The sequence below is a fragment of the Nannospalax galili genome, unplaced genomic scaffold (assembly GCF_000622305.1).
Source record: "Nannospalax galili isolate Female #2095 unplaced genomic scaffold, S.galili_v1.0 scaffold1055, whole genome shotgun sequence".
Lineage (NCBI taxonomy): Eukaryota > Metazoa > Chordata > Mammalia > Rodentia > Spalacidae > Nannospalax > Nannospalax galili.
The window spans coordinates 1,348,676-1,359,686 of record NW_008337140.1 but is presented as its reverse complement, the minus strand read 5'-3'; the positions used below and the strand labels follow the sequence as shown (position 1 = coordinate 1,359,686).

Genomic DNA, 11,011 nt, shown 5'->3' with positions numbered 1-11,011 from the left:
CTGAACCATCTCTTCTGCCCCTTATTATATTTTTTAATTTATTTATTATGTGTAGATATGTGGGTGGGGGGAGTGTGCCACAGCAAGCATGTGCAGATCAGAAGACAACTTTTGGGAGTCAGTTCTCTCCTTCCACCATGTGGATCTCAGGGATCAGGCTCAGGTCATCAAGCTTGGCAGCAAGCACCTATACCTACTGAGCCATGTGCCAGCCCAGTTTTGTTTTTGTTTTTTATGTCAGATGGGTAAGGTACTAACAGTATATCAAGAAGTAAGGGAAGTAAATGTCACATAGTGGTGTGAACAGCAGTCAGCACACTTACGAACCAAAGGAGAATAAAATCTTTTGTTCTGTTTCTTTTTTTTCTTTCTTTTTTTTTTGAAATTTGCCATTCTTTACATTTATTTATTATTTTTATTTTATGTGTATGAGTTTATTGCCTACATGTATGTGAGTACACCTGTGCCATGCTATGCCTCAGAGGTCAGAAGAGGGCTTCAGATTCCCCTGGAACTGGAGTTAATGACAGTTCGCAGCCACCATGTGGGTGCTGAGAATCGAACCCGGGTCCTCTGCAAGAGCAGTCAGTGCACTTAACTGTTGAGCCATCTCTCCAGCCCCATTGTTCTGTTTCTTTTTTAAAGGTGTGTGTGTGTGTGTGTGTGTGTGTGTGTGTGTGTGTGTGCTACACATGTGTGGGTGCCCTTAGAGGCTAGAAGTGGGTCCCTAGAGCTGGAGTTACAGGCCTGTGAGCCACTGGATGTTGGTGCTGGGAGTCAAACTCCTCTGTAAGAGCAGCAAATGCTCTTAACTACTGAGCCATCTCTCTAGCCCCAAGCCTGTCATTCTTAAAGAGAAATCAGCATCAGCATTTTCTTTATAATGCTTCAAAGACAAAGATCCTCTCCAACACCACTTCTCCCCAAAGCAGGACCACACGCAGTACTGGCCAGAGCAGTAAGACAAGAAAGGAAGAAAGAAAGAAACACAAAGATTGGAAAGAAGAAATGTGTGTTACTTATGGATTATATATTTTTTTACATAGAAAATCAAAGAACTACAGGTAAAAATGTTAGAACAAAAGATTTAATGATGCCAGGCATGGTGGCACACACCTTTAATCCCAGCACTTGGAGGCAGAGGCAGGCAGATCTCTGTGAGTTCAAGGCCAGCCTGGTCTACCTAGTGAGTTCCTGGCCAGCTGGCACTACAGGGAGACCCTGTCTCAAAAAGACAAGATTTAATGAAATTGTTAGACTTTAAGATTTTAAGAGATGTTTAAGCTGGTATGATGGCTCACACCTGTAATTTCAGCACTCAGAGAGCTGAGGTAGGAGAATTGCCAGGACTTTAGGACCAGCCTAGATTACATAGTGAGTTCCGAGTCAGCCTGAGGTACAGAGGGAAGGCCTACCTCCAAAAACATAAAAAATTAAAAAATAAAGAGAAATATTTTTCCCTATGAGAAAAAAAAAATTAAATGCAACTTTAAAATATCTATCATTGGTTGGGGTTATAGCTCAATAGTATGTACAAAGTCTTGTGTATGTACAACTGCAACAAAAAAGCCAGCAAACTAGCCACGAATAAATCTAACAAAATAAGTATAAAACTGGGTAGCATCATAAACCTGAAAGATAATAAATGGCGTCGTGTGTGTGTGTGTGTGTGTGTGTGTGTGTGTATGAGAGAGAGAGAGAGAGAGAGAATACATATGTGTGTGTCGTGTATGTGCACATGCATGTGGAAGCCAGAGGTATCATTCTCTGTCTCCTTTTTTTTTTTTTTTTTTTTTTTTTTTTTTTTTTGTCTTTTTGAGATAGGTTCTCCCTGTAGCTCCAGCTGCCCTGGAATTCGCTGTGTAGACCAGGCTGGTCTCAATCTCACAGAGATCCGCCTGCCTCTGCCTTCTGAGTGCTGGAGTTAAAGGCATGCACCACCTCACCAGCCTGGCCAGCCAGCAAGCTTCAGGGATCTGCTCTGCCCCGTATTTCTTCCCAACCTGCTCAGCCCTATGGTTGCATATATGTGTCACCTGCCCAATTTTCACATGGTGCTGAGAATTCAAATTCAGATCCTCATGCTTACACACAGATACTTTATTGAACAAGCTATCTCCTAGCTCTGGAAATAATATCTTTTTAAAAGTCCTTCAGTGAGGGCTGGGGAGATATCTCAGTTGACAAAGAGTTTGTCTTGCAAGCATGAAGACCTGAATTCAAACCCAGAACCCCGTAAAAATGTGAGAGTAGTAGCACATGCTTATAATCCCAGCACTGACGTGGCAGAGACAGGTAGAGCCCTAAGGCTCCAGCCTAGCTTAGTGGGAAAGCTCCAGGCCAAAGAGAGGCCCTGCCTCAAAAAACAAAGGGGACAGAGCTGGAGAGATGGCTCAGTGGTGAAGAGCACTCAGTGCTCTTCCAGAGGACCCAGATTTGGTTCTCAGCATCCACATGGCAGCTAACAACCATCCCTAACTCCAGTTCCAGGAAGTTCTGGCGTCCTCTCTGGCCTCTGCAGGAATTGCATGCACATGGTGCAATTACATACACACAGGCAAATGTGTGTGTGTGTGTTTTGTTTTGTTGTATTTTTCTTATATATGTATATATATTTAACTAATTATATAATATATAATAAATAAATCTTTAAAAAGAAGAAGAAAATAAAATGAAAAGAAAAGCCACCAACTGGGAACAATCATTGAGACACACACCACTGACAGCCCCAGAGAACGAGAGAACAGGCCTTTCTCAGAAGTAGAACCTGAAAGACAATTAGTGTTGGAAAAATCAATTCCATCAATATCAGAAAAACAAAAACTAGGACAACATGAGATTTTCCACCCTCTAACTTGGCAGAATGACAAAGGCTGATGCCGCCAAGGGCTGGCAAGGATCCATCAACTCAGAGTCTGGGGATAGAAATTAGCGTGAGCATTTTGGGAAACAAGGTGGTAGCACTGGTAGGCTTGAACATTTGCATACCTAACTCACCAGTGATCCCAAGGAAAATCCTGACCTTAGGGTCTAGGAAACATGGCCAAGAATGTCCATAGTATAATCCTGGCATGGAAGCAGGAGGACCACAAACTTGAGACCAGAGTCTGTGTATATATATATGTGTGTGTGTGTGTGTGTGTGTGTGTGTGTATTCATATATGTGTGTGTGTGTGTGTGCGCGCACGCCAGTCACAGCGATGTGCTTGGAAGGCTATGGGGGGAATTCAAGGCCAGTCTGAAGCTGCATAATGAGTTCCAGACCAGCCTCGCTCCACTCCATTCCCACCAAAATTTAAAAAGAAACTGCCTTCAACAGCCATTAACAAGAAATGAAATGGATAAAACTAGTAGATACAATGAACTGTACAGAGGAGAGAAAATGGATGTTTTGTCAAAAGACAAAATTACAAGAAATTTAGTTATAGATAAAATCAGCTTGTATTCACGATTCATGAGTCAAGGCAGCCTCCACGCTACAGAATAGAACCAGAGCTCCCGTGGGCAGAGGCGAACAGTGGGTTTTGTGAGGGGTGAGCAGGGACAGAGAACAATGGGAAAGAAGCGGGTTGGTTACTGCTGGCTGCTTCAGCTTATTGCTTTGTAAAGATTAAAGGAAAAGAGGCTCTCTTTAAATTTTTTTCATCAAACAGCTTTATTGGGATATAATTGCATATCATATAATTCACCTATCTGAAGAGTACTGTGGTGCTTCTGGTACACACAGAGTTGTGCTACCATTTCAGAACATTCTCAACTCTCTGAAAAGAGATTCCTTAACCCAGAGGTAGCTGTCCCATTCCCTTCCTCCCCACTCCACCTTCTCTGCCCCGCCCCCGCCCATGCCATTACTTACCTTCTTTCTGTCTTTCTATTTGCCTACTCTGCCCCTCTCCCTTTTTTTCCCCTGTTGTACTAGGGATCAAACCCTGGGCTTCCCACATGCTAGGCAAGCACTCTACCACTGAACTATGGATATCCAACTCTACTATGGATATCATTTTAAAACTTCCTTCTAAGTCACGTATAATGGCACACACCTTTAATCCTAACACTTGGGAGGCAGACACAGGGGGATCTCTGAGTTCAGGTCTACCTAGGGAGTTCCAGGTCAGCCAGGGCTACATAGTGAAAACCATCTTCTAGCCACAAAACAAGTTCCAGGTTCATTGAGAGACTGTCTCTAGTGAATAAGGTGGAGTCTGAAAGAGGAGTCCACCCTATATCCTTCTCTGGCCTCGTCAAGCACATACATAAATACATGCGCACACACACACACACACACACACACACACACACACGCCACTTACTCAGCACATATAGAAGCTAAAGTTAAAATTTCCTCCTGTTATTTGACCAATGTCCCTCCTCATGCCACTAATTCCTCAAGCCTGTAGTGACCACCATTCTACCCTCTGCCTCCATGAGATCAACTGTATTAGTGATTTTTCTTCCCACTGTGACGAAATTCCTGACAGCAACAAATTATAGGAGAAGAGATTTATTTTGTTTGCAGCTCCACAGAGCACAGTTCATCTGGCAACTGGGGTGGCTGGAGCACACAGTGGAAGTTCTCACATCTTGTTTGTAAATATATAATATTTATTTTTGTGTGTGTGTATGTGTATTGCCTGCATGTATGTTAAGTGCAGTCATGTTGTGCAAATCCTGCAGAGGTCAGAAGAGGACGTCAGACCCCCTAGAACTGGAGTTATGGGTAATTGTTAACCACCGTGTGGGTGCTGGGAATTGAACCCAGGTCCTCTTCAAGAGCAGTCAGTGCACTTAACCACTAGCCATCTCTCCAGCCCGAGTTCTCACATCTTAGAAGACTAGGAAGCAGAGAGAATTCAGGCTGGAACCAGAAGCAGGTATCAGCTTCAAAGTCACACCTTTAATGACCTTCATCCACCAGCAACATCCTATGCTCCAGAGGTTCCATGGATTCTCAAAACAGTACCACCAGCTAGAGTCAAATTATTCAAACACAGGAACTATAGGGGATAGTTCAGATCCAAACTATAAGACCAACTTGTTTGGTGGTTTGTTGTTGTTGTTGTTTGGGTTGGTTTGTTTTGTTTTTTGGAGTGGCTTTTGATCTTTTTTGGTTTTGGTTTTCTTTTTTTTTTTTTTTTTTTGGTTTTTTTTTTTAACCAGGGTCTCCCTGTAGCCCCAGCTGGCCTGGAACTTGCTATGGAGACCAGACTGACCTTTATATTTTAAAGATTTGTATATTTATCTGTAACTGTGTGAGTTTATGCACACTCATGTGTACGGGTATACAGGCTTGTATGCACACAGAGGCCAAAAGAGGGCATCAGAATACCAGGCTTGTTACATTAGCTACTGAGATCCAAAGTCTAATCCCCGTGATTGAGCAGCAAGAACTTTAGCTACTAAGCCATCTCTCCACTACTGATTTTTTTTAAAAGATTTGCTTTTATTTTTATTTGTGTATGTGTATGTATGCCACCTGTGTCTGGGTACCCATGGAGGCCAGAAGACAGCATTGAATCCCTGTAGGTAGAGTTACAGGTGGTTGTGAGCTGCCTGAAGTAGGTACTGGGAACTGAACTCAGGTCCTCTGTAAGAACAGCAAGTTTTTAAAAGTTCGGACATGCATGTGCCAGAGTGCACATGTGGAGATCAGAGGACAATCTCAGGTATTGGTCCCCACATTCCACCTTGTTTGACACAGGGTCTCTTGCTGTTTGCCACTGCACACACCAGGCAGGCTGGCCCACAGGCTTCTGTGGATTCTCCTGTCTCCACCTCCTGTTGCCCATGGTAGCTCTGGGATCACAGATACTGGATACCATGTCCAGATTTATGTGGGCTGGGGATCCAAACTAGAATCCTCATTTTTGCACAGCAAGTGCCTTACCCACTGAGCTATTCCCCCATCCCACTACCAAAATTTTTAGAATTAATGTTTAAGTGAGATCATACAGTATTTGTCTTGCTGTGCCTGGCTGACTTCACTAATACAATGTTCTCCAGGTTCATCCATGCTGTTGCAAATCACATGATTTTGTTCCTTTTCGTGGTTAAGTAATATTTTGATTAGTATTTTAATCCATTTATCCATTGATGATGCTTATCTTGATTGTTATAAATGAAGCCTCAGTAAACTGGAATGCAGATATCTCTTCTACAAACTGATTTCATTTCCTTTGGACATACACTCAGAGATTGTTTATCAAAGAGGATTTCCTAACCACACTGACTCAGATAATCTAGAATCTTCTGTTTACAAGTAAAACCTAGTTTGTTTGGGGATCACTACTTCCTCAAAATTTTAATTTCCTCATGTGGTATTTAGCATGAGTCACTCCATTTTGGTTTAGTCTGCTGTGTTGAGGCCTAGCTTAGGAACTCAGTCCAAAGCAAAGGCCTAGGAGGCTGAAGTGTAGCTCATAGGATGGCCTTCTCCTAGTATGCTGGATCAGCTTTCTCATATTGCTGTGACCAAAATACCCAAAAGAGGTAACTTAAAGAAGGAAAGGTTTGTTTTGGCTCACAGTTTCACAGGATTTCAGCCCATCATGGTGGGGAAGTCATGTTGACAGTCATGGTGTGTAAAGGAGGCTCCTGGCATCCTGGTGGACCAGGAAGCAGAGCATGAGGCTGGGGCCAGATGCCAGGCTATTAAGATTCATAAGGCCCACCCCTAGGGACCTACTTCTGCCAGCTAAGCCTCACCTCCTAAAGGTTCCATAGCCTTCCATAATAGAACTACCAGTGTTTTATAAGGAGCGGGGGGAGATGAGCAGGAGGAGAAATAAGCATCAAAGCAGGAGTCTGTGCATGACATTTCAAATTCAAAGCATAATTCCTATGCCAAGCCCTGGGTTCTGTCTCTAGCAACCCCTCCCCTAGATGTTTTTTGTTTTTGTTTTTTTTCCTATCAATTTTTTTTGTTTGTTTTTTGCTGTTGCTGTCATTTTAGAAGGGATCTCTGCAGCCCCAGCTGTCCCGGAACTCACTATGTAGACCAGGCTGGCATTACTCTCACAGAGATCTATCTGCCTCTACCTCCCAAGTGCTCGGCTTAAAGGTGTGCATCACCATGCCCCACTCTCTCCTATCGATTTTTAATAGCTTTGATCATGCATCATAAGATAGCAGAAATATAAATTTAAATGAAAAAAGTATGCTACAAAAGACTGCATACAAGTTGGGCATGGCGGTGGCACACAACTTTAATCCTTGGGAGGCAGAGAGAGGCAGGCAGATCTCTGTGAGTTCCATGCCAGCCTGGGCTACATAGCAAGTTCCAGGACAGCTGGGGCTACAGGGAGACCCTGTCTCAAAAACACAACAACAACAAAGATTGCATATAAAACAAGAGCATTTTATAAAGTAGTTTAAAACCAAATGACATATTATTTATATAAACATAAAGATGGCATCACCATATTTTGCAATAGAAACAGAATGGCAAACACAGATGGCTACTACAGCTGGGCAATAAGGAGAGAGGCATAGAAAGGAAAGGAAGGTGCTTGCAGGAGGATGAAGACACGTGGGTGATCCAAGCACAGCATCTGTGAGCCATAGGAGATGCTGTACCTTAAGTTCAAAGAAGTCACAAATAAAATTTAAAATTCAGTTCTTCTGTCACACAAGTCATCTCTCAGGTACTGAATAGTCAGTCAGTCAGCAGCTACTGCATTGGGCAGCAGGGATTTTCAGAACAGTTCTGACCACAGTTATACTTAGCAGCTCTGTTCTAGACGAGAGAGCAGCAATTTTTTAGAAAAGGGCAAATGATCAACTGCTTGACTCTGTGGAATATGAGGTCTCAGTGACTCAACTGTGCTGTCAAAGGCAACAACAGAAGACATGTAGATGAACTGGTGTTCTGTTAATTTCCTGGGTTTGACCATTGTACTGTACTGTGGTTACTTGTAAGATAATAGTTTTGCTTTTTTTAGGAACTGAACAATAGAAGCACCCAAAGGTTAAAAAAAAAAAAAAAAAGAATCAGGTAGGGCTGGAGAGACTGCTCAGCGGTTAAGAACACTGGTTGTTCTTGCAGAAGACCCAGGTTCGAATCCCAGCACCCACATGGCAGCTAACAACTGTCGGTAACTCCAGTCCCAGGGGGTCCAGCAGCCTCTTCTGACCTTCGAGAGCATTGCACAACATGGGTGCACTTACCTACATGCAGGCAATACACGCATACACATAAAATAAAACTAATAAAATTTTTTTAAAAAGAAGATCAGGGGCTGGAGAGATGGCTCAGCAGTTAAGAGCACTGACTGCTCTTGCAGAGGACCCGGGTTCGATTCCCAGCACCCACATAGCAGCTACAAACCGTCCTTCATTCCAGTTCCAGGGGAATCCGAAGCCCTCTTCTGACCTCTGCGGTGGCATTGCATGATACGGGTGCACTCACATACATGCAGGCAATACACTCATACACATAAAATAAAAACAATAAATAAAATTTTTAAAAAAAGATCAGGTACAACTTCCAAACAGGTGCTGGAGAGATGGCTCAGCAGCTAAGAGCACTTATACCTCTTGCAGAGGACCTAAGATCAGTTCCTAGGATCTATGTCAGGTGGCTTGCAACCTCCTATAACTCCAGCTTCAGGGGATCTGATGCCCTCATCTAGCCTCCAGGGGCACCTACACATACATGCATGCACACACAGACACACAAATATACATTTTTAATCATTTTTTTAATTTTTAATAACTATATCATTAGAAGAAGCATTTCATTACAGCTTTTACATATTCAGTAACACACTCCAGAGCAAGAGTACATCTCTTTCACAAGTGGCTGGAAGTTTCTAGGGTCACAGTTGAATTAATATAGTTATATAATATTAAACGCAGTATAAGCCCTGTAAGATCTCCATTTCATTTTAGAATATATTGTTCCTTGCAGAAAGACTCATTGTTTTTGCTACTAACTCTGAGATGTTGGTGCATGCATCTCTAATGTGTATGTATCTGATTATTACTAGTCATAATCGGTTGCACTTGGATCCTTGGTACCTGTGTATGTTTATAAAGTCATCGGGTAGATTCCCCTGGTAATGTTTATCACCTCTCCTAATTAACATGATGTAGATTTCCATGCTTCTGCCTCAAATATAATACATTTTTTTAATTTGTTGATTTTATGTGTGTATATCACACAGAACATTCCAAACCATCTTATTCAACAATACACCCACTTCCCAGAAGGCACCCTCCCGTAGCCTCCTTCCCCCAACTAGATCCCTTTATACTCTGATATCCCTGCTACTGTCTGCTGTGTTGTCGGCACCCCCAGCCAGTCCCCACTACTTGCCCATCTGGTGAATCTAGTTAGCCTATCTAGAGGTCTTTGTTTTAGCAAGGTCAGCTGTTCCTCATCTAGCAGCAATCTGTTGTCAATACTCCTTTAAATAAGATTAAGGTCTGCTGTTCATTTTCCCAGTTCTATGCTGGGTTACTATCTGGGAGTCTCTTTGGTCACCCTGGCCAACAATTCAAAAGAAGGTATCTCCTATCTAGCATTGTTGCTTGTTATGTAGCCTTTAATTGTCCTTGATCCTTATTCCTCCATATCCAATACATCAAAAAGATCTGTTAGCAGTGTCAGGGTTAGGGTTAGGGTTAAGTTTAGGAAAAGAGGTAGGGCTAGGGCTAGGGCTATGTTTAGGGATAGGATTAGGGTTCTGGTTTGATTTTGGGTTCGGGTTAGGGTGAGAGTTTAGGGCTAGTGTTACAGTTAGGTTTAGGAATAGGGTTTAGGTTCGGTATCGTGTTCGGGTATGGTTTGGGGATTTGCCTGGGCTTGGGGTTGGGGTTGGGGTTGCGGTTGGGGTTGAAGTTCATGTTCATATTCAGGTTTGCGTTCTGATTAGGGTTGAGGTTGGGGTTCCGGTTCGGGTTAGGGTTCGGGTTTGGGTTAGGGTTAGGGTTAGAGGTCAGGGTTAGGGTTAGGTTTAGGGTTAGAGGTCAGGATTAGGGTTATGGTTAGGGTTAGAGGTCAGGGTTAGGGTTAGGGCTAGGGGTCAGGGTTAGGGTTAGGGTTAGTGTTAGTTTTAAGAGGTAGGGCTAGGGCTAGGGCTAGGGTGTCATTTAGGGTTAGGGTTAGGGTTAGCGTTTAGGTTTTGTTTTGGGTTCGGGTTAGTGTTAGAGGTTAGGGTATGTCTGTTAAACATCCAAGAATGTTAGTTCCACCAGTCTGGTACTTTTTTTTTTCATCTTTTTGAGGCAGGGTCTCCCTGTAGCCCCAGCTGTCCTGGAACTCACTATGTAGACCAGGCTGGCCTTGAACTCACAGAGATCTGCCTGCCTCTGCCTCCCGAGTGCTGGGACTAAAGGCATGCGCCACCACGCCCAGCACAGTCTGGTACTCTTAATTACTGTGTGTCATGTAGATAAGTCTTGGGCAAAGACCAATTGTTCTCAGATAAACCTTATCTAGACATATATTTCTTGATCTGCTATGTATAATTTGTCAGTAAGTTGTAGGAGTAATATGGTTCCCTCTGGTTTTCAAAACTAGCTAGGCATTGTTTAATCTCTCGCATTGTCTCACCCCTCCATCATGGTTTTCCCACTTAAGGTGCCCCCATTTCCCCCCTTTCTCCCTTACTAATACCCATTTCCTATGGTCCTACCTCTCTTGAGCTCCTTCTTTCCCTTTATCCCCTAGATTCCTTGTGTACCCTTCCCTCCCCGCTCCCTTAAACTAACCCAATTTTTATCCATATCTCCCTTATTAAGGCCTGTTTCCTACTTTTCTTCTCTTTCAGGTTCTTTCTTTCCCTTTACCTCCCTGTTTCCTTTCCATTATCCTGGTTCCTGTAGTTATGCCTGGTTGCATACTTATTTATCAGAGTCTGGTTCTAGGCTCCACATATGAGGGAGAACACATGTCGATTTTTTTCCTGAGTCTGCGTTACTTCACTTAGTATAACAGTTTCTAGTTCCATCCATTTACCTGCAAATTTCATGATTTCATCTTTCTTTACTGCTGAGTAAAACTCCATTGTAT

At 43.0% G+C, this 11,011-nt stretch overlaps 1 non-coding gene across 1 annotated transcript; it reads right to left on the bottom strand.

Moving 5' to 3' along the window:
• Positions 1–235: 235 nt before the first annotated feature.
• On the bottom strand, positions 236–338 carry LOC115070201. The gene has a single exon (XR_003849403.1). It is a non-coding gene; the product is annotated as a small nucleolar RNA U13 (small nucleolar RNA).
• Between the last annotated feature and the right edge of the window lie 10,673 nt (positions 339–11,011).